This window comes from Schistocerca gregaria, chromosome 1 (genome assembly GCF_023897955.1).
Source record: "Schistocerca gregaria isolate iqSchGreg1 chromosome 1, iqSchGreg1.2, whole genome shotgun sequence".
NCBI classification, from domain to species: Eukaryota; Metazoa; Arthropoda; class Insecta; order Orthoptera; family Acrididae; genus Schistocerca; species Schistocerca gregaria.
This window is the reverse complement of record NC_064920.1, coordinates 1,016,155,523-1,016,181,860: the sequence shown is the minus strand read 5'-3', so window position 1 is coordinate 1,016,181,860 and position 26,338 is coordinate 1,016,155,523.

The window sequence follows — 26,338 nt, the reverse complement described above, 5'->3', positions numbered from 1 at the left end:
TTTACCCAAATGAATACAGACTCATTTACAGATATTTTCCTCCTATTACGATTATACAAACACAAAGCAGAAGTCGAGATATAAGCAGATTTACCAAAGTCTTTATTGGCAAGTTCTGCCATATGGTAGGTGTGAAATGCAACAATGTCTCTGTCAACGAAACTTTCAAGTCCAGGAATATTTGGTACTCCTGTACCTCCACGTACAATGGCTATGGTAAACCATCCGTTACCATTTGGTCCGTTACCATGACCAAATGAATCATTAATATCATATCGCCTGCAGCCGCGTGGCACCCGTTCCCCAGTGGAATCGGTACATGGCCGTTTCCATTGGTCGCTCCTGCAGCTATTGCACCCGCCTCCGCACGCTCCCGCTACTTCGCCTTGTTCTTACTTGGCGCCACATGATTTGGTGTTCTATCATGTTTTCTCTGGCAGGCAGCGCTGGGAGCAGGGGCGCATTCTTCGCCAGTTTGGCCGCACCTTATTTGTCGTTTCTGGTCCCTCTGGCACAGTCAAGCGACACCGGAACCAGATCCGTTTGTGCCATCCTCTGTATTCTGCCGCTGGTTCTTTTCTGCCCCTGGGTCCCTCCACTTGCCATACTCAATGACGGTGGGTCGTTTCAGGGGGGAGGGATGTGGTATCGATAGCTACGATGCCACAACGTAGGTGTTCTCTGCTAGGTTGGCACTACAACAGACACTGACGACAGCTCACTCTAGCCGGAGCGGGAGAGCTTTACGAGTGTCGCTCCAGATTCTGCCCATTTGATCAAGAGCAGACAGCCAGGACACTCTGCACCTCATTGCAAAGTTATGTAATATGTTTGCATATGTTTATACAATAGTAAAAGTGCTTTAACGGTATTTGCAGTACTGATGTGTATTACCTTTTCCTGCTCCTACTCACTTCCTTCATTCGGTCAACCTTTCAGTTTACCGGAGCAGATCCATGTGCCACCTTCCAGGCAGGGTACAAAAGGTGGCGACGAGGACTCCCCTTTCCCTTCCTATCGTTTCCTTTCTTTGCTCAGTACAGCTTTCTTTTCGTGCTAGCCGCAGTATGAGAGATTCATTTGTGTAAACCATGGCTTCGCCACAGGAACAGGCTTTGTGTCCGATCTTGTACGTTTTCAGGCTCAGCAAGTGACACAGCTGCTTGATGCCATAAATGGACTGGTCACGCTACAAACTGCACCTACTTCAGCGCCTCCAATGCCACCGCCTATACCGACGCCGCCATTTCGTGCCTTGTCCTGACGTTGAACACTGGCCAGAATACATCACCCAGCTCGAGGCACACTTCACAGCATACAACATACTGCCCAGAAACAAAAACGTACAATCAAGTGATTAATGCTTTGAACTCCTACTTCCGTCACAGTGTAAATGTGGTAGCTGCACGCCACAATTCTTTCGCCTTCGCCATGGCCCTACTAAATTGAATAAATCTTGGTTAGCAGACCTTCAGGGACTAACTTCTGATTGTGACTAATTGCTCATGTGCAGATATAATGATTAGAGATGCTATTGCGCAGTATGTGGCGGATCACCGCATCTGCGAGCAAATCCTCAGATTTAAAAACCTGTCTTTGCAGGAAGTAGTGGACTTGCTAGACAGACAAGATACATTAGACATGGCTACTTCTGCATTCAATGTGACCCCAGGTGTGTGTACTGTTAGCGCGGCACAACACGGGTCCTCCCGACCTCCAGCCCAGCCAGCCAGCCAAGCCACGCTGCGCCTCTCGCGTGCGCGTAAACACGTTTCCAAACATGCACCCTCTAAGATACTGAAATCATGTTCAAACTGCTTTCATGCCCACCTGTGGGACAGATGCCCATCCTGTCAAGCACAGTGTTATTTTTGTAATAAGAAAGGTCATGTGCAAGCTGTGTGTAGTAAGAGAAACTCTAATTCACAAGTTGGCTCCCGTTCGTGTGACTTGAGTGAGCATCGTCGCAAAGACTACTGCCATGATCATGATTTACATCAGCCTATGGACGTTAATGCCATTTCTTTAAAGCCTTCTGCTTCATGTGCTTCGACAGCTCATTGTGTGAATCAAGTTTTGCCTGACACTTCCTCTCGCATTCAGCGTGCTGCGAGGAAACTTTTTGTGACTATTAACATTTGTGGATGTTCTGTTCGCATGCAGCTGGACACTGGTATGTCAGTTTCCTTACTGAACAAACCTACGTATGACTTGCTTGGTTCGCCCCCGATTTGTCATTCGCATTCCATGCTGACTGCAATTACTGGACGGGAAATCTCAGTGCTCGGCGTGTGTAGTTTTCAAGCCATGCAGGGTGCAATGACCCATACAGTGTCTTTCCATGTGCTCCACTCTAGTAATGCTCTAAACATTTTTGGCCTGGATGCATTTGAACTTTTTGGCCTCGCAATTCAGGACAATGTACTTTGCATCAATGCTAGTGACCATGCAGACAGTGTTGCCGCCCTATGCGATAATTTTGCTGAACTCTTTTCTGATGGCCTTGGTTGTACCACAGACTGTGCAATGCATGTTGTAGCTAAAGACAATGCCATGCCTGTTTTCTGGCACAAATGCCCAGTACTGCATGCACTGCACGACGCCGTAGCTGTTGAACTTACACATTTGCATGACAGTGGTGTCATTGAACCTGTTTCTGCTTCACAATGGACTTTGCCTATAGTGTGTGTGAAGTAATCAAATGGTCGCCTCCGCATTTGTGGTGACTTTAAGTCTACTGTATATCCCCAGACAGTGGTAGCTACATTTCCCTTACCGCATCTTGAAGACATTTTTGTTAAGTTTGGTGCGGGAAAATTCTTTTCCGCTCGATGAACAGTGGCAGCGCTATTTTGTAATCAACACCCACCTTGGACTGTTCAAGTTTCGCCGCCTTCCGTTCGGTTGTGCTTCGTCTCCTGCTATTTTTCAGTCTTACTTGCAGCAGTTGTGTGCCACTGTCTCTGGTTGCTCAAATTACCTGGACGATGTAGTTGTATCAGGTCGCACCCCTGACGAAGATTTGAAGAATTTGTGTGCCTTATTTACTGTACTTTTACAGGCAGGTCTAAAGTGTAACAGAGACAAGTGCAAATTTTTCAAACTGAGACAGGGTATCCACTCCTCGCCGTCACATCTCAGTGCATTTCGAGACTTGCCAGCGCCAAGGAACTTGAAAGAACTTCAATCTGTGTTGGGCAAGATGATATATCATATTTCGTTTATACCAAATGTGGCACAGATTGTAGCGCCTTTGCATCGCCTTCGGGGTAAGAACGTTCCTTTTGTGTGGTCTTCGGAATATGATGCTGCTTTCCATAAGCTCAAATCTCCTTTGTTGAGCAGTCACTGTTTGATTCCTATCGATTACTTCAAACCAGTTGTTTTGGCTGTCAATGCAACTTCTCACGGCATTGGAGCGGTTCTCTCGCACCACCTTAATTCTGTCGATCACCCGATTGCTTTTGCGTCTAAGTTGCTCAATTCTGCCCAGCAAAACTACTCTCAAATAGAAGCTTTAGCTGTTGTCTATGGAGTGACTAAGTTTCATGATGTTTTGTGCGGTTGCAAGTTCTACTTGATCATCGACCGTAAGACTTTGACATCGTCGTTCCACCCGTCAAAGCCAGTTCCGACCCATACTGCCCAAAAGTTGCAACATTGGTTTTTGTTCTTGTCTAACTACAATTACGAAATCTTGTTTCAGCCTACAGCCCAGCATGGCAATGCTGATGCATTGTCTCGTCTGCCTATCGCTCCTGGCGAAGTGTTTGATTCTTCTGAATTGTCATGCATGTTTATTGATTCACAAGATGAGGAATTAGCTAATAGTTTTCCGGTGGATTTTAGTCGCATTGCTGCCACGACAGCTGCTGATGCTTCTTTGCAAATTCTTTTGCAGTATATTCGTACTCAATGGCCTCCATCTGCTATGCAAATTCGTGATCCACTTGTTCGACGTTACTTTGCGCAACGTCACAACTTGTCTGTACACCACAGTGTTATCTTGTTACGAACAGACAATGATCAGTCTCATGTGGTTGTACTTCGTTCGTTGCAGTTGGAAATCCTGCACACACACACGTGTGTGCGTGGCTGACCCCTACTGCGCGTTGGCAGCACGTTCATATTGATTTTGCGGGTCCTTTCTGGCACACCCGATGGTTGATAGTTATTGATGTGTACAGCAACTTTCCTTTTGTTATACCTCTGCCTTCTACTGCATCTGCCAGTACTATTTGGGCTTTGACGTGTATTTTTTGCATTGAGGGCCTTCCTGAAGTTATTGTCTCCGATCATGGGTCCCAATTTGTGTCCTCAGTGTTTGAAGTGTTCTGTGCTGCTAATGGCATTCGCCGTCTGACCTCAGCCCCACTCCACCCCCAGTCTAATGGCAAGGCTGAATGCTTTGTGCATACGTTTAAGTCGCAAATGAGCAAGTTGTGCGCCACACACTCTCGTGAGCGTGCACTCTGGACTTCCTTGATCCATATCGCTCACAGCCACTCGGCACCCATTCCCCAGTGGAATTGCTACATGGCCTCTTCCATTGGTCACTCCTGCAGCTATTGCACCCGCCGCCGCACGCTTCCGCTACTTCGCCTTGTTCTGGCTTGATGCTGCATGATTTGGTGTTCTATCATGTTTTCTCTGGCAGGCAGCGCTGGGAGCAGGGGCGCATACTTTGCCAGCTTGGCCTCACCTTATTTGTCCTTTCTGGTCCCTCTGGCACAGTCAAGTGACACTGGAACCAGATCCGTTTGTGCCGTCCTCGGTTTTCTGCCACTGGTTGTTTTCCGGTAGACTTGGAGGCTTCTCAGCTTCCGCAACCTTCAGCCCATGACTCCACCGATGGCACTTCCGCCCCTCGCACCTACACCATGGGCACGCCTACCGTCATCGCCACTGCTGGTCCGGTCACCTGCACCGGACGGGCGCCTCTCGCCGTCGCCGCCACAACCAATGGACGCTGAGGCTGCCACCACCGCTGCCACCGTCACACATGGAGATCGCTTCTCCACCTCCTCATCCTAGCTTATCCAGTTGTGGTGCGCAGCCTGGCAGGTTTTCCACAGGGCGTTTCCCCTGCCCCTCACGAGCAATTCAAGGTCGCGGGTGGACGGCACACCCCAGCAGTTCCACTGTCCGCCTGCCGTCGGAAGCCATACTCAATGACGGTGCACCATTTGCAGTACCGACATGTATTACCTTTTCCTGCTACTACTCACTTCCTTCATTCGGCCAACCTTTCAGTTTATCACAGCAGGTCCACGCACCACCTTCCAGGTGGGATACAAAAGTTGGCATATTGTAGGCATTTTTGTGTCAGAAAGTTTTTTATGGATTCTTTATCAGAATTTTTGGCGTTGCTTTTTGTTCTGTTACCACAAGTTGCTTCTAATGCTAAAAATTGATTTGGGAGCAGTATTTTTGGGGTTGTAATAGAGCTTGCTAGCATGTTTTGTTTGGCACTTACCATGTTTCATGTGTGGATCGGCTGTTAACAGCATCAGTATCGTGTATGAATGTGTGGCATCTGTTCTTTCAGGCATGTCCAAAACATTAGACACCATGCATTCACATAATTAATTTGTGTTGATGGGAAATGAATCCCCAACCTTCAGTGTAAATGCACATTTCCATTTGACCTCCAGTGGGAATCTAAAATTAGTGAGCATGAAGGATGTGAACAGGGCTCCAGATAAGTGACACTAGGTGAGAATGAGAATTGGCTGGAGAGTGTGCCAAGATAGTCAGTGTGTTTGTTACAGACACTGTGACTGGGTGGTGCAGTAGTACTGCAACTACCTAGTAAGCAGTAGATCCTCGGTTTGAGTCCCAGTCTGACATGTATTTTCATTCAACGCTGCTGATCCTGTAGAAAGTCTCGATGCAGCTGATATCGTTCATTCCTTCCCTTTCCTTTGTGTTCTTCCACCTCCCCCCTGTCAATTTATATAACATTATCTATGGCTAGGTGATATTTCTAATCAAGTGCCCTATGTGTCATTTTTAGCTCTTGATATTCCCTCACAAATTATCCATATTTGGAATTGATTGCCACCAAGTCATTTGTTACCATGCTTACTATTGTTTCTTTTGACTTCAGTATATTCATTATTTCATTCATCCTCCTAGCCGAGAGCTAAACACTTACTTTTGATTGGAATATATATCAAAAGGATAGGCCAGTGGCGGTGGTATATTTATTGCTGTGAAGAACTTGCTAATATCTAGGAGGTGGTTATACAGGCTGAAAGTGAAATAAGTTGGCTGAAGGGAAGTATCAAAAATGTGTCAAACTGTGTAATGGGATGCTTGTACAGACCACTTGCCTAAGGCACTATAATCGCAAAGTGCTTCAAAGCAAACTTGGAGAATATTGGGGATAAATTTCCTAATCATGGTATTGCAGTAAGCGGAGACTACAAGTTGCTGGTTATAGAATGTGATTAAAAATGGAACAAGGGAAACAGATTTGTGTGGAATTGTTGTGATCATCCTTTATGAAAAATACTTCAAGAAGTTTATCACACTTGAACTTTTCAAATAGGAAACCAATGATCATAAGACATAGCAGAGGTGTTGCAAAGAATGTTAAAAAAAGGCAGGAATAAAGTTATGCTTTGCAGGAGTAACAGGAAAGTAATTGCAGAGTACCTGAGTAACCAACATAACATATTCAGCTCTGAAGATGAAAATAAGGAAGACAAATGGATGAAATTCTAAATTATTGCACACCCTGTGCTTTAGACATGAATGTGTTGAGCAAGGTTGTGAGGGAAAAGAAAGACCTGCTGTGGTTCAATAATCATGCAAGAAAGTTTCTAGAAAAGGAACGATTTCTTGTGGCAGTTCATAACATGGCTCCTCATTTCAGTCATAATGTGAATTCCAAAATGGCAGATATTGAGATAAGGGTGCAGTAGAAAATCAACTGAAATCATTTAAAAGCGGAAAGACATTTGGACCTGGTGAGACACTTAGAAGATTCTATACAGATTCTGTGAAAAAATTTCCCCCCCTTCTAGCAGCAACTCATTGAAGTTTGCAGAAGTAATGAACAGTTGCAAGCACTTGGGAAAAAGTGCAGGTTATTCTTATTTCCAGGAAAGGTCATCAGACTGACACACACAATTGTAGGGCCTTATGACAGATGTCAGGTATTGTAGAATTATTGAAGATGTTGTGTGTTAATATATTATGACTCCTTTTCAGAGAATGAAAACCTCTTCTATAAGTAGAAACATGCAAACATAAATCTTGTGAAGCTCGGCTCACTTTACTCACCCATGAGACTAAGAACATTCTTCCAAATATACCTCAAGTTGATGCCATGTTCCTTGACTTCTACCAGGCTTTCAATACAGTTCTACACTGGTTTAGAGAATAAAACACAAGCTTATCCAGAACTGGACCAGATCTGTGACTTTATTCAGAACTCCTTAGTAGATAGAACTCAGCATGTCATCATAAACAGGACAAAGCTGACTACTGTAAAAGTAATTATGGGAGTACCAAGGGAGTGTTATAGGGCCATTTACTGTTTAAACCACACGTAAATGATGTAGTGGATAACGTCAAAATTTCAGGAGGTAATTTTCAGATGATGCTAATGCCTATAGAAAGGTTCCAATGCCAGAAGACAGTGGCAAAATGCAGGAAAATCTGCAGATGGTTGATGGTTAATGCAGTGACTGGCAGTTGACCCTGAATGGAAATGAAGATAACATATTAAACAATGAAAAATCCAGGATGGAATAATGCCCATGTTATGAAAAGGATAGATTGCTACTCACCATACAGTGGACAAGTTAAGCCATAGACAGGCACAACAAAAAGACTGGCAAACAAATAACTTTGGACCAGAAGGTCTTCTTCTGAACTGGACAACATATACACTCACATTCACACAAACATGACTCATGCACACATGATCACATGGCCACCGTCCCTGGCTGCTGTGGCCAGACTCCAGAGTGTGGTCCCAGCAGCCAGAGATAGTGGTCATGTGTGTGTGTGTGTATATGTGTGTGTGTGTGTATATATATGTGATATATGTGTGTGTGTGTGTGTGTGTGTGTGTGTGTATCTTGTCCAATTCAGAAGAAGGCCTTTTGGCTGATATCTTACTTGTTAAGCAGTCTTTTGGTTGTGTCTTTCACCAACTCAACATCTCCATTATAAGGTGAATAGCATTTTCATAATATTGTCAGTATAAGATATTACATATAAACAAGTGAAGAGACTCATTCATGTTTGATTACATTATCAATGATAATTCATTGGACGCAGTAATAGCTGTAAAATACCTAAAAATAACAGCCAGGAATGACATAAAACGAAAAAACCACATTGAACTAGTTGTAAACAGATATCAGGCTGTCAGGCTGAGATTCACTGAAAAAAATCTTAGGGAAACGTAATTTATCCATAAAATAAGTGGCTTACAACACACTCATTTGACTGATTCTTGAATATTGTTCATCTGCCAGTAACACTTACTGATAAGATTAATAGAAGAGAGAGAGTAGATCCAAGAAAGAGTTGCACATATAATCATAGGTTTATTTAGTAAGCAAGAGAACATTGTGGAAATGTTCAACTAACTCCAACTACAAGAGAGGTGTTCCACATCATGAAGAAATTTACTGTTCAAATTCTTGGAGGGTACTTTCCAAGAACAATTAGAAAACCTATTACTTCTTCACACTTACACATCAGCAAATCATCACAGTGAAAAAACTAGATAAATTATAGATCATTTGCAAGCTTACCGAGCATTGTTTGCTGCACACACTTTTTGTGTATGGAGTAGGAAACTAGGAAATTGTAGTGGTGCTCTATGTGTCCTCCATCATACACTGTAAGGTGGCTTTTGGAATGTGGATGTAAATGTAGATGAATAAGCTGGCACTTCTTGCTTACTAACTCTCATGGAAACATCCACAGGAAGTATAAGGTGGTTAGCAAACAAACAATCACTGTTTCACTGGATACAGATGATAATGAAAAGGTTGTGAAAGCAATGTACAATTAGAAGGTGGAAGATAAAAATGGTTTAAGATAACAGAGTTGTTCATCGAGACAGTTCGCTTCCTCTTATACTTTTTATTAGAGTTATGGACACAATCATGAAAGGAATCAAAGAAGTAGAAAATGAAGATCTTAGTGCTTTTGCTATTGCTGATAACTTCACAGTTTGGGGAGAGACTTAAATGGAGGTTCAGAGGAGACTGGATTGCTGGAATAAAATATTTAAATAATTCAAGTTGACTGTGAGTAAGAGCAAGAAGAGTAGGATACCCACACATTGTAATATCATACTGGAAGGAGGGAAAGTTGAATGTGTGAAACGTTTTAATTAACTGGATGGTTTCATATCAAGTGATGGAAGTGCTAAACTAAGAAGTCTTAAACAGAACAGCAAAAGCATTCAGATTCTTCCACCAAGTACAAAACCTAATCTGGGACAAGAGAACCCCTTTAAGAGCTGAACAGACCATGTACATCTCCTGCTAATCACAGTGTATAGTCTGGAGACCTGTGTCATAAATAAGAGAGAAGAGAATCAAATACTAGCTTATTACTGAAGTAACAGCTCTACAAAAAAACTGGAGAGACAGTGTCAGGAACGAGTATGTAAGGAGAGACCTGCAGGTGACCTAGATCATGGAGAAAAGAATGAGTGCTGTGAGACTGAAACTGTTGGGCCTTGTGAACTGAATGCAACCAACTCAAACTTCACATCAGTCTTTGGAGATGGGGGTACCAGGAAAAAGACTTACTGGATGGCCCAGGAAAAGACGGACAGGCCAGGTTAATGAAGATGTCAACAGGAGAGGAGTAATGTGGGATGCAGTGAAGAGAGAAAAGCTACACTAGGACATAAATCAATGGAGGCATATAATTCTCAAGGTTCCTACCTGGCATGCTGGAAGGAAGTCCTGATGATGATGATGATGATGACAATGCTGATGACAGGCTTATGAGTTAACACTGAGTCCAAGAGCAACTGAGGTACAGGAAGTGAAGAACAACGAGTCTGAATACTGCGTGAGAATAACGAAGTCCATAATCCACATTGCTGATATCTTTTATCTACCATAGATCTCATTGTAGGTACAATACTGTGAAGGAGAAGATGGCAGAGCAAGTATTGCAGCATCCTTTTTTCACACCCCATTTATAGGTGCATACTTCTGTCACATAATGCTGTGTTTTTATGTAGGAGAAGATCACATGAATCTCCATTGGGTACAACCTTCTCCCTTGGGGTGCCACAGGTGGTCTGTGCCATGTGGTCTGGATACTAAAAATTCCCCAATGAGGGACCCGAGCCCCGTATAACTATTTGAGCAAAATGAGACCCAAGTGAAAATGCTTGGAAATGGGAAGACACTTCAACCTTATAAAAAGTGAGCTTAACTTCATTGTGGGGAATAAAGTCTGGATAGATGGTCACCATAAAAGGAAAACATTAAGGACACATGGAAAGGTTTTTCTCTTGTACAGTGGAACAATATATAAGAGCATGAAAAAGGTACATCCAGACTTGGGGAAATATGGAGGAGGGTTACACAATTATCAGAGCATGAAAAGATAATAAAAAAAGGGATGCTACACAGATGCTGAGAAATAACTATTGTTATGGGAAATAGTGAACTGAACATTACCAACATTGTAAATTATTATACCAATGCATACATAGTTCGAAAAATATTTTTTTCTGACTTGTTATGTGATAATAACTAGAGAACTGATATGTATCAGTGTAGTTTAGAATTTGAAAACATATTTCGCATATTATACAAAGGCAAAAGTGACTTTTTAATTATGCATAGACCATTGTCTACTAATGTGAATCTGAAATTTTGTGCTGGAAACATACAGATATTGTGAAGACAGATGTGTGAATAACTAAAACTGTTCAACCATAGCTTTGTAAATGTGGGCAAATGTAAAAGCTCAATGCCAAGGTAAATATAATGTAAAATACAATAGGCAAACAATATACAAAAATGTATTACAAGGTAAAAAGGATAAATGTTTGAATTATTAAAATGTCAATGTAATTACAAAATAAAATAGAATATATTGTAATATGATAAGTTTTATAAATGTGCACAAATGTATTAAAGTTAATTATAATGAAATTTATAATTATATAATGTACTAATTTAACTGTTAAAACTCTGTGCAGTGGTTCAAGGAAGAGGCCTCTAGTGACTCTTTTGGATACATATTTTGTGAACTGTTGAACTGTATTACTTGTGAACTTTACAATAAACGTTGTCTCTACATGAAATGTGTCTGATTTTGTGAAGTGTGAGCAAGGGTGCCAACATGGAAAATCAGTAGATAAGTATAAAACTTTCTGTTAGATTGATTAATATGTTACAGAAAGTATATTGAAATGGGAAATAATACCAGGTATAACTTCGATATCGATGCAGTATGGGAGTAAAACTTGAGTTCTCAGAAAGAGGGATAAGAGCAAAATGCAGGCAGCTGAAATGTGATTTCTAAGAACAGTGAAATGATTCACAGACCAAGACCAAATGAATGAACAAATTAGAAGAGAACTGAACATTGAAGGGATAAACAACTCAATAGAAAAATAAACAACAGGCAGAAAGAGTATGTGAGCCAAATGTCAGAAGAAATATAGATGAAACAATAGTTCAGATACTGTCTGAGAGGAAAAATAGACCCTGGTTGGCCCAAAATGAGATGGGCTCAACAGTAAGCTTTGAAGACATAACAGGCAACTAGCCTAATCCCTGGAAGTGAGATGATAATGACAGTGATGATGATGGTGATGAACTCTGTAGTGTAGATTATCAAATGCAATTAATATATCACAACTATAGTGATAGGTATACACCTTGCAGTAATATCTTGGATTTGCTGTTGTGGAAGCTGAAGAACTTACCATGCTTAGAGGCAGTGGTATATTAAAATTACCAAACTGGGTATGAATTTTATCTTGAATTTACTCAAATGTAGCATTTCATGAAAAATATCTGTACTTACCAAACCAGGATGGAAATAACAACAGGATCTAGTTCAGTATCCTAAACAAATAGCAGTGTTTTTGAATATGTTGTGTTGAACAATGATTAGCATCGAACAGAAGCTCGAGAGGTTGAGGCTTAGTGAACACAGTGGGATGATTTAAGTGCTCTGTGCATAGTAGGCATCAGATTGTCCCATTAATGCTGATTCTAAACAGAGGACCAAATTTTGAAACACTTAAAATGTTCTGGAAGATTAAATGATTGGTAGTTGTAACAAAGGAAGAAAATATTTTATAATGTTTAGTTAAAAGGACAGAAAGTATATATAATGATCAAATTCCTTAAAAGTAAAAGTTTTTCCAAGTATTGTGGACAAAGGTTTCTGAGGCAGAAAGAGATGTAGTCATGTAGATGTCATGTATTTGGGTGATAAACTGGAAGATTAATCTAATGCAGCTCTCTATTCCTGTCACTTGAAAATTAATCTCTTCAGTTCAGTAAAACTGCTGTGTCCCTCATACTTTTAAGAGATAATCTTTCTTAAGTACTTGTGTCTAGGTCTGCCCAGGTCACTTAAGGGATTCATAAGCTTGTTGAAGCATGCAATCGAAATTTATCAGATAGAATTCCCAGGAACTTAGTCCCTTGATATCCCTATGTGATCAGGGGTGGGCAGTTGGCTCTTCCCCAGATTGTGACAGTCTGTCAGAAACTTGCAGCCTTTTGGGGTGCAAAGGAAACAATGAACAATGGAGAGGAAAATGCCATCATAGCAAGAGATATTAAAAGCCATCAACTGTTTCACACCAACTGTTAAAGTATGTAAGTCATGAAGAGCATTTATAGTAAAAGGTGGGGTACCATCAGCAGTGTCTATAATGGGTAACAGTAATATCCCCACTATATCACACACAGATGTCCAGAAAATGGCCAATAACTTTCAGAACCTAGCATCTAATGTGAGCCTCAAACATTCAGATGGTCACTATCAAGAGTTTACAGAAAAGCATTTCCTTTCAATTAGCAAAGGTGGCCTTATCTGTGACCCTCAATTTAATGCCATGACGTGGTTAAATGTATCACAAAATGCCAAGGAATCTGACTGCTCTACCTGAAAAACAGCTTATGAACCTTTTAAACAGAACTGAGGTTGAATGAAAGTATACCAGCCCTTTCATCAGCACAAAAAAAGAATCACCAAATTCTGAAAGTTGTCAAAATGTGGCTCTCACTAGCTACATCAGGGAAACATTTCAGTGCATGATAAATCACAGTTCAGTTATATGTCTGTTTTTAGTTTCTTGACTACTGTCTTTGAACTACAAAAGATAATGAGTAGATTGTAGGACAGATGATCAGTGATAGATTTTTTATTCACCACTTAAAAATGTGTACATTTCGGTTTTAACTGCGAAAATCATGTTTTGCAACTGAGTAACACCCTTCTCAGCTTTCAAGACTCAGTAGGATTTCTAGTGCTTGTTTTTATTAAGGAACTTAACGGATTGCTACACCTATGGAATCAATAGATAAATTATCTAAGCTTAAATATTGATGCTCACAAAACAATCATATTTGCAGATGACACCACGATTCTACTAAAAGGAGGCGACGATGAACAGTTACAGCAGACAGTAAACATGGTCACGAATCAACTTAGTAACTGGGCACAGAGTAATCAGCTTGTAATAAACAGTAAGAAAACCGTCGCTCTAAAATTCCACAATGTTCCTAACAAGGACATGTTTATCCCATCAGTCTCTATCAATGATGAGCCAGTTGGTAACAGTACTGAAACCAAATTCTTAGGACTTTGGCTGCAGAGTAACATCAGATGGAATAAGCATATTGAATATCTCAATGCTGAACTGAGCAAAACATGTTATCTTCTTTGTTCATTAAAATCATGCTGTAGTGAGAAAACAGTATTGAATGCATATCATGCGTACTTTCATTCTCGTCTTAGATATGGGGTCACCTTCTGGGGAAACTCTAAAACAGCAAATAGCACTTTTAAACTACAAAAAAGGGCCATTAGAATCTTGTTTGGGTGCAAGCCTAGAGACTCTTGTAAACCCCTGTTTAAGAAATCTGGTATTCCCCCATTACCATGTGTATACATTATGGAAACCCTTTTGTTCTTTAAATTAAATGTAATAGGCAAGGACCGGAGACTACAAAAAAACTGTGATATACATGAGCACTTTACCAGACAAAACAGAAACTTACATATGACTCAAATCAGCACAGCACTGTGCCAAAAAGGTACTTTTCACATGGGAGTGAAGCTTTATAACAAACTTCCTGAAAACATAAAAGCTATCACTGAGGTCAATACATTTGGAAAATCTCTAAAGTCATATTTACAGCATCACTGCTTTTACTCCATTGAATGAATATTTAAATTTATGAAATGTGTTATGTAAATACTTACTTACGTGTAAAGTGTACTATTGTAAGCTTACGTATGTATGCCTTGAAATTACTTTCAGCCTGTATATTTATAACTTGACTTGTCCAATGCCTTATGCATAAGCTGCTATGTAGACAACAGGACCAATAAAATACAATCTACAATCTACAATAGATCTTAAATAAAAACATTTTAAAGGCACCAAACATTCTGAAGTGCCTTAATGGCAGGGCTTGGGGTACAGGTAAGTGTCCCTGCTTATTATTTGTTCAATCCCACCCTTATTACAGGTGTAGAAACTATGCTTTGACATGGCCATATATAAGAACCATGAAGAGATACTACTACCAAGCTTTTACACCAAAGCTTTCATGCACAGGCTCATGCACATGCAATTTTTCGCCCAGAAAAAATTCCTTATGATGTGATGCACTTATAAGGTCAAGTTATTACCACATTCCTCAGTCTTTAATCTTGTCACTTAAACAACAGCTGAACGTATACCACTAAGTCACAGACCCCTAAGTGACACCTTCAGATCCAGAGCATGTCTCAGGTCTAAGGTGATGGACTGAGTGCCTCTTTCAGTTGTTTATATAAGCCCTGATCCAAGCAGCGCCAATACTATCTAACTGGTACTTACTTCAAGAAATGTAAGAATATACCACTTAGGCAGCCACTAGCACATGACATGGGCATCACCTCTGGCCAACTTTACATGTTAAAAGTAGATGCTGTTGCTTGGAGAGCCACTATTCTCTTCACTATAGACTTGGCTTCTTATATTATTTTTGATTTAGCTCACATTTTTTGTGGATCATTGGCCACCTATGAAGGCTCAACACTCATTAAACTTCAAGCTTGTCAAAGCATAGTGTTGTGCCAATATATCTGGAGCTTCTACAACTTTCGCAGCAACAATTTGCACTGAAACTTCTGCTGCAGTTCCGCCAAGTTCAGTCATTCATTAATTCTTTGAGATGTTCATGTTTCATAAATCTGACTGTGTCATGGATGTTAAGTGAGTCAAATTATACATTAGCAAGAATAAGTAACAATAGTAAGCTATTTCCATAAATTATCATAAAAAAATTATGACTAGTATTATCTATTCATTGACTGTGTTATGAAAAGTATACATTGCTACACATCATACAGAGGAGGCATTGAGCTGCAGACATGCACAACAAAAAGACTGATAGGCATTTAAGCTTTCAGCCAAAAGCCTTCTTCTGAAATAGAAAACACACAGGCATTCACACAAGCACAAACTGCGTGTGTGTACACTTGACCACTGTCATTGGCCACTGAGCCTGGATTGCAGTCTACAGCTAAGCTTGATGGGAGAATCAATCTGCTGTGGGTGGTGGGAGTAAGGAGGAGACTGGGATGCAGGGGGATAGTGGGGGAGGGGCATGGGAAGGTGTAGTGCTGCTTGCGGGAGCATGCTGGGATGTTGTGGAGACAGGGCAGGATTGTTAGGTGCAGCTGGGAAGTTTTGGGGAGGGAAGGGGAGCGGAAAAGGAGAGAAGTGGGAATGGGGAAAAAGACTTCTGGATGTGATGGTGGAATAGAAGGCTTTGTAGTGCTGGAGTGGGAGTAGAGAAGGGGATAGGTGAGTGAAGGACAGGAACTAGAGAAGACTGAGGGCAGAGGGATAACAGGAATGTAGGGTATATTTATCTACTCTACATCTATATTCTGCAAGCCACCATGAGGTAAATGGCAGATGCTACATCCCATTGTACCAGTTATTAGGATTTCTTCCTATTCCATACACACATGGAGCAAGGAAAGAATGATTGTTTGAATGCCTCTGTGCATGCAGTAATTATTCTAATCTTATCCTCACAGACCCTATGTGAATGGTATGTAGGGGGTTGTAATATATCCCTAGAGCAATCATTTAAAGATAGTTCTTGAAACTTTGTTAATAGACTTTCTGGGGATAGTTTACATATGTCTTCAAGATTCTGCAGTTCAGTTCCTTTCTGTATCTCTGTGACACTCTCCCACAGATTAAATAAACCTGTGGCCATTCATGCTGCCCTTCTCTGTGTATGTTCAATACCCCTGTTACTCCTATCTGGTATGGGTCCCACACACTTGAGCAGTATTCTAGAATAGGCCTCATGAACGATTTGTAAGCAATCTCTTTCATAGGCTGATTGCACTTCCCCAGCATTCTACCAGTAAACCAAAGCCTACCACCTGCTTTACCCATGATTGAACCTATGTGATCCTTCCATTTCATATCCCTACAAAGTGTTACACTCAAGTATTTGTATGAGTTGGCTGGGGGTGACTCACTGATATTATAGTTATACGATACAGTATTTTTTCTTTTTGTGAAGTGCAAAATTTTACATTTCTGAACATTCAGGGCAAGTTGTCAATCTCTGCAACAGATTGAAATCTTATCAAAATCTGACTGAATATTTACACAGCTTCTCTCAGATAGTAATTCATTATAGATAACTGTATCATCTGCAAAAAGCCTGATTTTAATATTAATATTATCTGGAAGGTCATTAATGTACAACATGAACAGCAAGGGTTCCAACACACTTCCCTAGGCACACCTGAAGTTACTTCTACATCTGACGATGACTCTCCATCTAACATAACATGCTGTGTTCTCACTACCAAAAAATCCTTAGTCCAGTCACAAATTTCACCTGATACCCCATGTGATGGTACTTTTGACAATAGGTTTAGGTGCAGTAATGAGTCAAATGCTTTTTGGAAATCAAGAAACACTGCATCTTCCTGGTTGCCTTGATCTAAAGCTTTCCATATATCATTCGAGAACTGTGCAAGTTGGGTTTCACATGATCAATGTTTCTGAAATACATGCTGGTTGGCAATGAGAGGGCCATTCTGTTCAAGATCCCTGATTTCGTTTGAGCTCAGAATTTGTTCTAAGATTCTACAACAAACTGATGTCAAGGATACTGGTTGGTAGTTTTGCGACCACTTCTAGCACCCTTCTTGTAGATGGATGTGACCTGTCCCTTTTTCCAAGAACTGGGAATGGTGTTTTGTTTGAGGACTTTTGGTAGATTATAGTCAGAAGAGGGGCTAACTCAGCCATGAATTCAGTGTAGAATCTGACAGGGATTGCATCGGGGCCTGGAGATTTGTTCAGTTTTAAGAATTTCAGCTGTTTCTCAGCACCACTGACACTAACACTTATTTCATTCATCTTTTCAGTGGTATGAGGATTAAATTCGGGCAATTCTCCAGAGTTTTTCTTTTTAAAGGAACATTTGAAAACAGAGTTAAGCATTTCAGCTTTTGCTTTGCTACCCTCAATTTCAGCTCCTATATTGCAGAAAGAATTCCAAACTGCTTCACTCGAAATGCTGGTGTTGGTGGGAAGGACATAGGTGGCCCAGGCTATGATGCAGTTATGTGTTGGGCAACATGTTCAGTAATTGTATGATTCAGCTAACTCTCTGCTACAGTTTGTCAGTGTCCATCCATGAGGACAGACAGCTTGTTTGTTGTCATGCCCATGTACAAAGCAGCACAGTGGTTACAGTTTAAGTTGTAGATCACATGACAGTTTCCATAGGTAGCCCTACCTTTGAGGAGACAGGAGATGTCTGTGACTGGATTGGATAGGTGGTGGTAAGAGGATGTATGGAACAGGCAATCATTTAGTTCTGTTGCAGGGATATGAGCCATGAGACCAGGGATTGGAAGCATGGTGGAATAGGGATGGGCAATGATTTGTGGAGTGTGTGTGGTTGAATACCACTGTGGGAAGTGTAGAAAGGGGTCTAGGACATTCCTCATTTCAGGGCATGACCAAGGCACTCAAAATCCTGATGGAGAGTATGATTCCTGGGTGCTGAGCCACCAGGGGAGTGCTCCTTTGAGGCAAGGGACATCTGTTTCTATACAAGGCTGGGAAGGTAATTTCAGTGAGATCCTTGGTATATTTGGTGAGGGATTGCTTGTCACTATAGATGATATCACCAAAGGAGGCTATGGTGTATGGAAGGGTCTTTTTGGTAAGGAATAGGTGTCAGCTGTCAAAGTGGAGTTGTTGCTGCTGGTTGGTAGATTTGATATGGACAGACTTACTGATGTAGCTGTCCTCGAGGCCAATATTGAGGAAGGTCGCTTGTTGGGTTGAGGAGGACCAGGAGAAGTGAATGGAGCTGAAGGTGTTGAGGTTCTGGAGGTAAATGGATAGGGTGTCCTCACCCTCAGTTCAGATCATGAAGATGTCATCAATGAATCTGAACTAGGAGAGAGGTTCAGGAGTGTGGGTGGTCAGAAAGGATTCATCTAGATGATGGTGCTATGTGGCCACCCCTTGCTATAACACAGATTTGTTTGTAGGTGATGCCTTCAAAGAAGAACTAATAGGGGGTGAGGTTTTATTTGATCTTGGCGAGCAGGAAGGGGGCCGTAAGAATGGTGTCAGTCAGGCACTGGGAAAGGCAGTGTTCAGTAGTGGCAAGGTCATGGACATTAGGTATGTTAGTGTAGAATGAGATGGCACCACAGTGATGAGAAATTTGTTGTGTGGTAAAGGAACAGAAAATGTGGAAAGTCGGTGGAGGAAATGGTTGGTGTCTTTTATATAGGAGGGTAGGCTATGGGTAATAGGCTGAAGGTGTTGGTCCATGAGAATAGAGATTCTCTCAGTGAAGATGCAGTAACTGGCCACAGTGGAGGATCCTGGGTTGTTGGGTTTATGGACTATAAGAAGAATGTAAAAGGTACGAGTGCGGGGAGTGGTAGGAGTGAGGAGAGATTCTGGGATTGTCTAAGGATTTGAGGAGGGACTGGAGACCATGCTGAATTTCTGGGAAGGGGTTACTGTAGCAGGATTTGGAGATCAATGAATCTGACTACTGGTGGAGACCCTCCACCATGTAACCCCTGTGGTTCAAAACCACAGCGGTGGAACTTTAGTCAGCAGGTAGGAGTGTATGTTTGGGAACAGTTTTTAGGTGGGGAATTGCAATTCCTTCTGTGGATGTTAAATTAGTTTCCATGATGAGGGGTGTAGACAATGATAGTGGGGCAAGGTCTGAGATTAAAAAAAATTCTAGAATGTTAACAGGGGCTGATTTAGGTGCAATGGGGGTTGATCATGGTTGGATGGAGAAGTGAACTGAGTCAGGCAGGGTTCAGTATCTCTTTCAGGTTGAGTCTGATTGGTAGGGTTGGTGGCAAAAAATGTTTCCACTGTAGGGAATGAAATGGCTTTTCACAGAAACAGATCTTCCATGCCTTGTCTCTCCAGTCATCGACCACCACCCACACACCCATCGACTGGTCACAAAGGAGCACATCCCTTATGGCTCAGTACCAGCTATAACAAGAGCAACTGAATCATATTATCTGTCACAGTTTTGACTACTGCTTGCCATGCCCTGAATTGAGTAATATCCTATCCGCTATCCTTTCCACCATTCCCACAGTGGTATTCTGCTGCCCACCCATCCTATGCAAAACCTATATGATATGATATTGCAGTGCCTGTGTTATTCTGATTACAATGCAAAGTTCCATTGGACATGTATGCATGTCCAAAGGAATAGGCACTGTGGCAACCACAGCCATTACAAAACACATCAAATGAATTTGCAGTTGCAAATAAGAACTACCATCAGCTGTAGAATGCAATGATGACAGTGAAAATTTGTGCTGGACCAGGGTTCAAATCAGGATTTCCCACTTATTGTGAGTGGTTGCCTTACCATTTGGCTGTCCATGCATGACTCGTGGCCAGACCCAAACTTCCATATGTCATCAATCATGCATCTACGACCTGTACTCATATGTCCATTACATATATTCCTGTACATGTCATCGTGCCAATACCAGGCAAGCGACTTTCAAGTACAACGTCTGCCCTGTTATGGGAATATACATAATGGATGTATGAGGACAGGTTGTGGACGCATATTGATGACATATGGAAGTTTGGCTGTGAGTTGTGCATTGATAGCCAAATGGTAAGGCCACTGCTTATGATAAGGAGGAAATCCAGATTTGAGCCCTGGTCTGGCACAAGTTTTCGTTGTCATCATTCTATTCTACAGCTGATGGTGGTCCTTATTTGCAACTGGTAATTCATTTGCTGTGTATGCAAAACCTTGTCCATCCCTACTCCTCCCCTGCTCCCAGCCACTTGCCTCATAGCTCATATTTCTGCAACAAACCTAGCTACAAGACACATCCCATTCATCCTCCCACCACCACCTACTCCAGTCTGGCCACTCATCTCCTGTCCCCTCAAAGGTAGGGCTACCTATGGAAGCAGCCATGTTATCTACGAATTAAGCTGCAACTACTGTGCTGATTTCTACATGGCCCTGGCAACCAATGCTGTCTGCCCCCATGAATGTCCACTTGACAAACTGTGTTCAAGAGACAGCTGGACCACCAAGCTGCTGATCAACACAATGTGCTTCACTTCAGTGATTGCTTCATAGCCTGCCCCATCTGGATCCTTACTGCCAACAGCAGCTTTCCTGAACTACACCGGTGGGAATTCTTACTGCTATATATCCTATGTTCCAATAAGGGTAGCCTTTTTTCCCCTTCTGTACTACTTTTCTGTTCCCCTTATCCCCCTCTCCCCAAAACCACCTGACTGCACCTAGCAGCCCTACCCTGTCCCCATTATGTTCAATCTCCCAAGCAGCTATACACCTTTCCCAACCCCTACACTGCCATCCCTCTCCCTCTGCACCCCGCCTTCTCCTTGCGCACACCACCCATGCCAGATTGCTTTTCCCATCAGGTGCAGTGGTAGCCCACAGTCTGGCCTCAGCTGCCAGAGGCAGTGGTCATGTGTATGTGAGTTGTGCTTGTGTGTGTGTGGGTTTTCAACTTCAGAAGAAGACCTTTGGCCAAAACTTTTGATGTGTAGCTGTCTTTTTATTGTGCATGTCTGCAACTCAGTATCTCCTCTATATGGATAGTAGTCATTATCCTATTGTAGTTTTTTAATAGGTAACAATCAATCTCAAGATATAAATGCATACAAAAATAGTCAATTTAAATTATAATAAAATTATAAATAGCTACAGTTAGAATTTATGGTCATAAAATTCCTCCAGAAGATAAAAACAATTTTGAATTAACAAATTCGTGGCACAGTCCTTAAATTTCTTCATCTCCACTTCCTTAATTGAGTATGGTAGTTTGTTGAACAAATTAACTGATGTGATTCTAAAACTGTTTTGACTGGATGGAGAAAAAATTCACTCACAAAGGGTGGCAGAACACACACATAAAAGACTGTTGTGATTTGCAAGCTATCAGAGCCAGTGGCTGCTTCTTCAGGCAGAAGGGTTGAAGAGGAAGGAAGATGGGGGAAGGAAACAGACTGGAGAGGTCTAGGAAAAGAGGTAGATTTTGGGAAAGTGACCTAGAATCATGGGTCAGGGGAGACTTACCATATGTGATGAGAAGGAAAGACTCATCCCGTATGGTAAGTCTCCCATAACCTGCAGTTCTGGGCGACTTTCCTGAAATCTTCCCCTTTTCCTTGACCTCTCCAGTCCTTTTCCTTCACCCTTCTTCCTTCCCCTTCAGCCCTTCTGCCTGTTGAAGGCGCCACTGGCTCCAAAAGCTTGCAAATCACAACAGTCTTTTATGTGTGTGTTCTGCCACCATTTGGTGAGTGGATTTTTTCTCTATCCAATTAAATAATTTTATCAGTTATTGATTGTTTTCATTGTTAAACAACTGGTTTGAGTTTTAGAATAAAAATAGTATTCTTTTTTATATCATTAAATTGCCTTGTGTTGTAACTATGTACATTAGAATTTATAGTAAAGCTGGATAAGTTTTTCTTGACATATCAAAGACATGGGTAAATATACATTGAAGAGCCAAAGAAACTGGTACACCTATCTAATATCATGTAGGGCCCTTGCGAGGACACAGAAGTGCCGCAACACAACTTGGCATGGACTCAACTAATATCTGTAGTAGTGCTGGAGTGAACTGACACCATGAATCCTGCAGGGCTGTCCATAAATCCGTAAGAGTACAAGGAGGGGAAGATCTCTTCTGAACAGCATGTTGAAAGGCATCCCAGATATGCTCAACAATGTTCATGTCTGGAGAGTATGGTGCCTGGTGGAAATGTTTAAACTCAGAACAGTGTTCCTGGAGTCTCTCTGTAGCAATTCTGGATGTGTGGGATGTTGCATTGTCATGCTGGAATTGTCCAAATCTGTCGGAATGCACAATGGTCTTGAATGCATGCAGGTGATAATAAAGGATGCTTATGTATGTATCACTTGTCAGAGTCGTATCTAGACATATCAGGGGTCCCATATCACTCCAACTGCACATGCTCCACTCCATTACAGATCCTCCACCAACCAGAACAGTGCCTTGCTGATGTGTGGGGTCCATGGATTCATGAGGTTGTCCCCATACCCAAACATATCCATCTGCTTGATACAATTTTAAATGAGACTCATCCAACCAGGCAACATGTTTCCAGTCATCAACAGCCCAATGTTGATGTTGAGGGGCCCAGGCAAGGCATAAAGCTTTGTGTCATGCAGTCATCAAGGGTACATGAGTGGCCTTTGGCTCAGAAAGCCCATATTGATGGTGTTTCATTGAATGGTTCATACGCTGACACTTGTTGATGGTCCATCATTGAAATGTGCAGCATGGAAGGGTTGCACTTCTGTCACACTGAAATATTCTCTTCAGCCATAATTTGTCCTGTTCTTGCAGGATCTTTTTCCGGTGGCAGCAATGTTGGAGATCAAATGTTCATGGTACACACGTGAAATGGTTGTATGGGAAAATCCCCACTTTTACATCTACATTGACATGGATCTGTGCAAATCTGGCCTGCCAGAGGGTTCACTGAACCATGCTCACAATTCTCTATTATTCCAATCTCATATAGCACTTGGGGTTGTTTCTCTCTGTGTAGGTTTGTGTCAAAAAATATTTTCACATCTGGAGAAGAAGGTTGGTGTTTGGAATTATGTGAGAAGATTCCTTCACAATGAAAATTGCCTCTGTTTTAATGATGTCCGTCCCAAATCCTGTAACATGTCAGTGACACTCCCTACCATATTTTTAGTAATACAAAACGTGCTGCCCTTCTTTGAAGTTTTTTGATGAACTCTGTCAATCCTATCTGGTAAGGAACCCACAATGCACAGCAGTATTCTAAAAGAGTTTGGACAAGTGTAGCATAGGCAGTCTCCTTAGTAGATCTGTTACATTTTCTAAGTGTCTTCCCTATAAAATGCAGTCTTCCCCACAACATTTTAATCTGTTTCTGCCAATTTAAGTTGTTCATAACTGTAATTCCTAGGTCTTTAGTTGAATTTCTGGCTTTTAGATTTGACTGATTTATTGAGTAACTGAAGTTTAACAGATTCCTCTTAGCTCTCATGTGGATGACCTCATACTTTTCATTATTTAGGATCAATTGCCAATTTTTGCACCTTACAGATAGATATCTTTTCTAAATAGTTTTGCAATTTGTTTTAATCTTCTGGTGACTTTGCTAGTCATTAAACAACAGTGTCATCTGTAAACTACCTAAGATGGCTGCTCAAATTGTCTCCCAAATCATTTATATAGATAAGGAACAGCAAAGGGCTTATAACACTACCTTGGAGAATGCCAGAAATCACTTCTCTTTTACACAATGATTTTCTGTCAATTGCTATGAACAGTGACCTCTCTGACAGGAAATCATGAATCCATTCACTTAACTGAGATGATATTCAATAAGCATGCAATTTCACTACAAGCTGCTTGCATGGTACAGTGTCAAAATCCTTCCAGAAATCCAGAAATATGATCTCAGTTTGACATGCCCTGTCAATAGCACTCAACACTTAATGTGAATAAAGAGCTAGTTGTGTTTTACAAGAATGATGTTTTCTAAATTCATGTCCACTGTGTGTCAGTAGAGCGTTTTCTTTGAGGTAATTCATAATGTTCGAACATCATATACATATTCCAAAATCCTGCTAAATATCAATGTTAAGGATATGGGCCTGTAATATAGCGGATTACTCCTACTACCTTTCTTGAATATTGGTGTGACCTGTGCAGCTTTCCAGTCTTTGGATACAGATCTTTCGTCATGAAAATGGTTGTATATGATTGTTAAGTATGGAGCTATTGCATCAGCATACTCTGAAAGGAACCTAATTGATATACAGTCTGGACCAGAAGACTTGCTTTTATTAGGTGATTTAAGTTGCTTCACTACTCCAAGGATATCTACCTCTACATTACTCATGTTGGCAGCTGTTCATGATTAGAATTCTGGAGTATTTGCTTCATCTTCTTTTGTGAATGTGTTCCAGAAGGCTGTGTTTAGTAACTCTGCTTTGGCAGCACTGTCTTTGATAGTATCTCCATTGCTACCTTGGAGATCCTGTGTCCCATCGCCCGTGCACTGACTGTAACACCACATTCAAAGTCACTTAAATCTTGATAACCTGTCATTGTAGCAGCAGTAACCAATCTAATAACTGCACCAGACAATAATTGAATATGCAAGCCTATACCAGTTTCTTTGGCGCTTCAGTGTATGCGTGGTAATGTCATAACACTAAGCCTGATTAATAAATTTCTACAATGCCTTTTAGGTGAGACTTTGGAGATTACTCCAACTGCTTTTTTGTGCTATAAAGAGGCATTTGAAGTAACATTTTTTACAATACGGGATACCCCCGTAGGTCAGATATGAATGAAGTAGGCGCAGTATACAGGAAGCAGGATTTTCTTGTCTACTGTTGTTTGCAGCTTTCTAATCATAAAAAGACCCTTCAAAATTTTTGTAACAATGAAAGATATCAATTTTTGACAAAAGAATTTAACTGGATAGACAAAACAAATCTACTCACCATTCAGCGGCAGAACCCACACATAAACGAGGGTCGTAATTAGGCAAGCCAGTGGCTCCTTCAGGCAGAAGGGTTGAAGGGGAAGGAAGAGGGGTGAAGGAAAAGGACTGGAGAGATCTAGGAAGAGGGGCAGATTTTGCAAAATCCCCCCAAAACCATAGGTCAGGGGAGACTTACTGCATCGGATGAGAAGGAGAGACTGATTGTTGAGGGCTGCATCGGAAGAGATTTGAAAACCTGGGAGCTTAAATATGGAAGACAGGGTAACATTCAAGACATATATTACTGCTTAAACTTCATACATGAGTTAAAAAGAGTGAAAAGCTAAGTGAATTGTATGTAGCGGAGGTGGGAGGGGGCAGTGAAAACTAGATGGGTAAGACAATGAAAGATGTAGAAAATTAAAATGAAGTGAAGAAAAGAGTAGTTACTGTGAAGAAATGCTGATTGGAAGAAATTAACGTAAATTAAGGCCAGGTGGGTGGCAAGAACCAAGGACATGTTGTAGTGCAAGCTCCCACGTGTGGATTTCTGAGAAACTGGTGTCTGGGGGAAGAATCCAGATGGCACATGTGGTGAAACAGGCATCGAGGTAATGATTGTCATGTTGTAGAGCATGCTCTGCAACAGGATATTGCCCTTATACACCCTCTGTGTATGCCTACTCTTCCTAATTGATAATTTGGTGGTAGTCATGTTGATGTAAAAGGCCGAACAGTGTTTACTTAACAGATGTGTCATTTCACAGGTGGCTCTCCATTTGATAGTACATGTTTTGCCTGTTACAGGTCAGGGTGGTAGGAGGGTGCATAGGGCAAGTCTTGGAGCGGGGATGGTCACTGGGGTATGAGTCATAGGGTAGGGAGAAGGGTGCAGAAGGAGCATATGGTCTGACAAGAATATTGCAGAGATTGGGAGGGTGACAAAAAGCTATTTGAGGTGAGATGGGTAAGATTTTGGACAGAATGAATCTCATTTCAGGGCATGATTTTAGAAGTCATGGCCCTGTTGAAGTAGCTGATTAA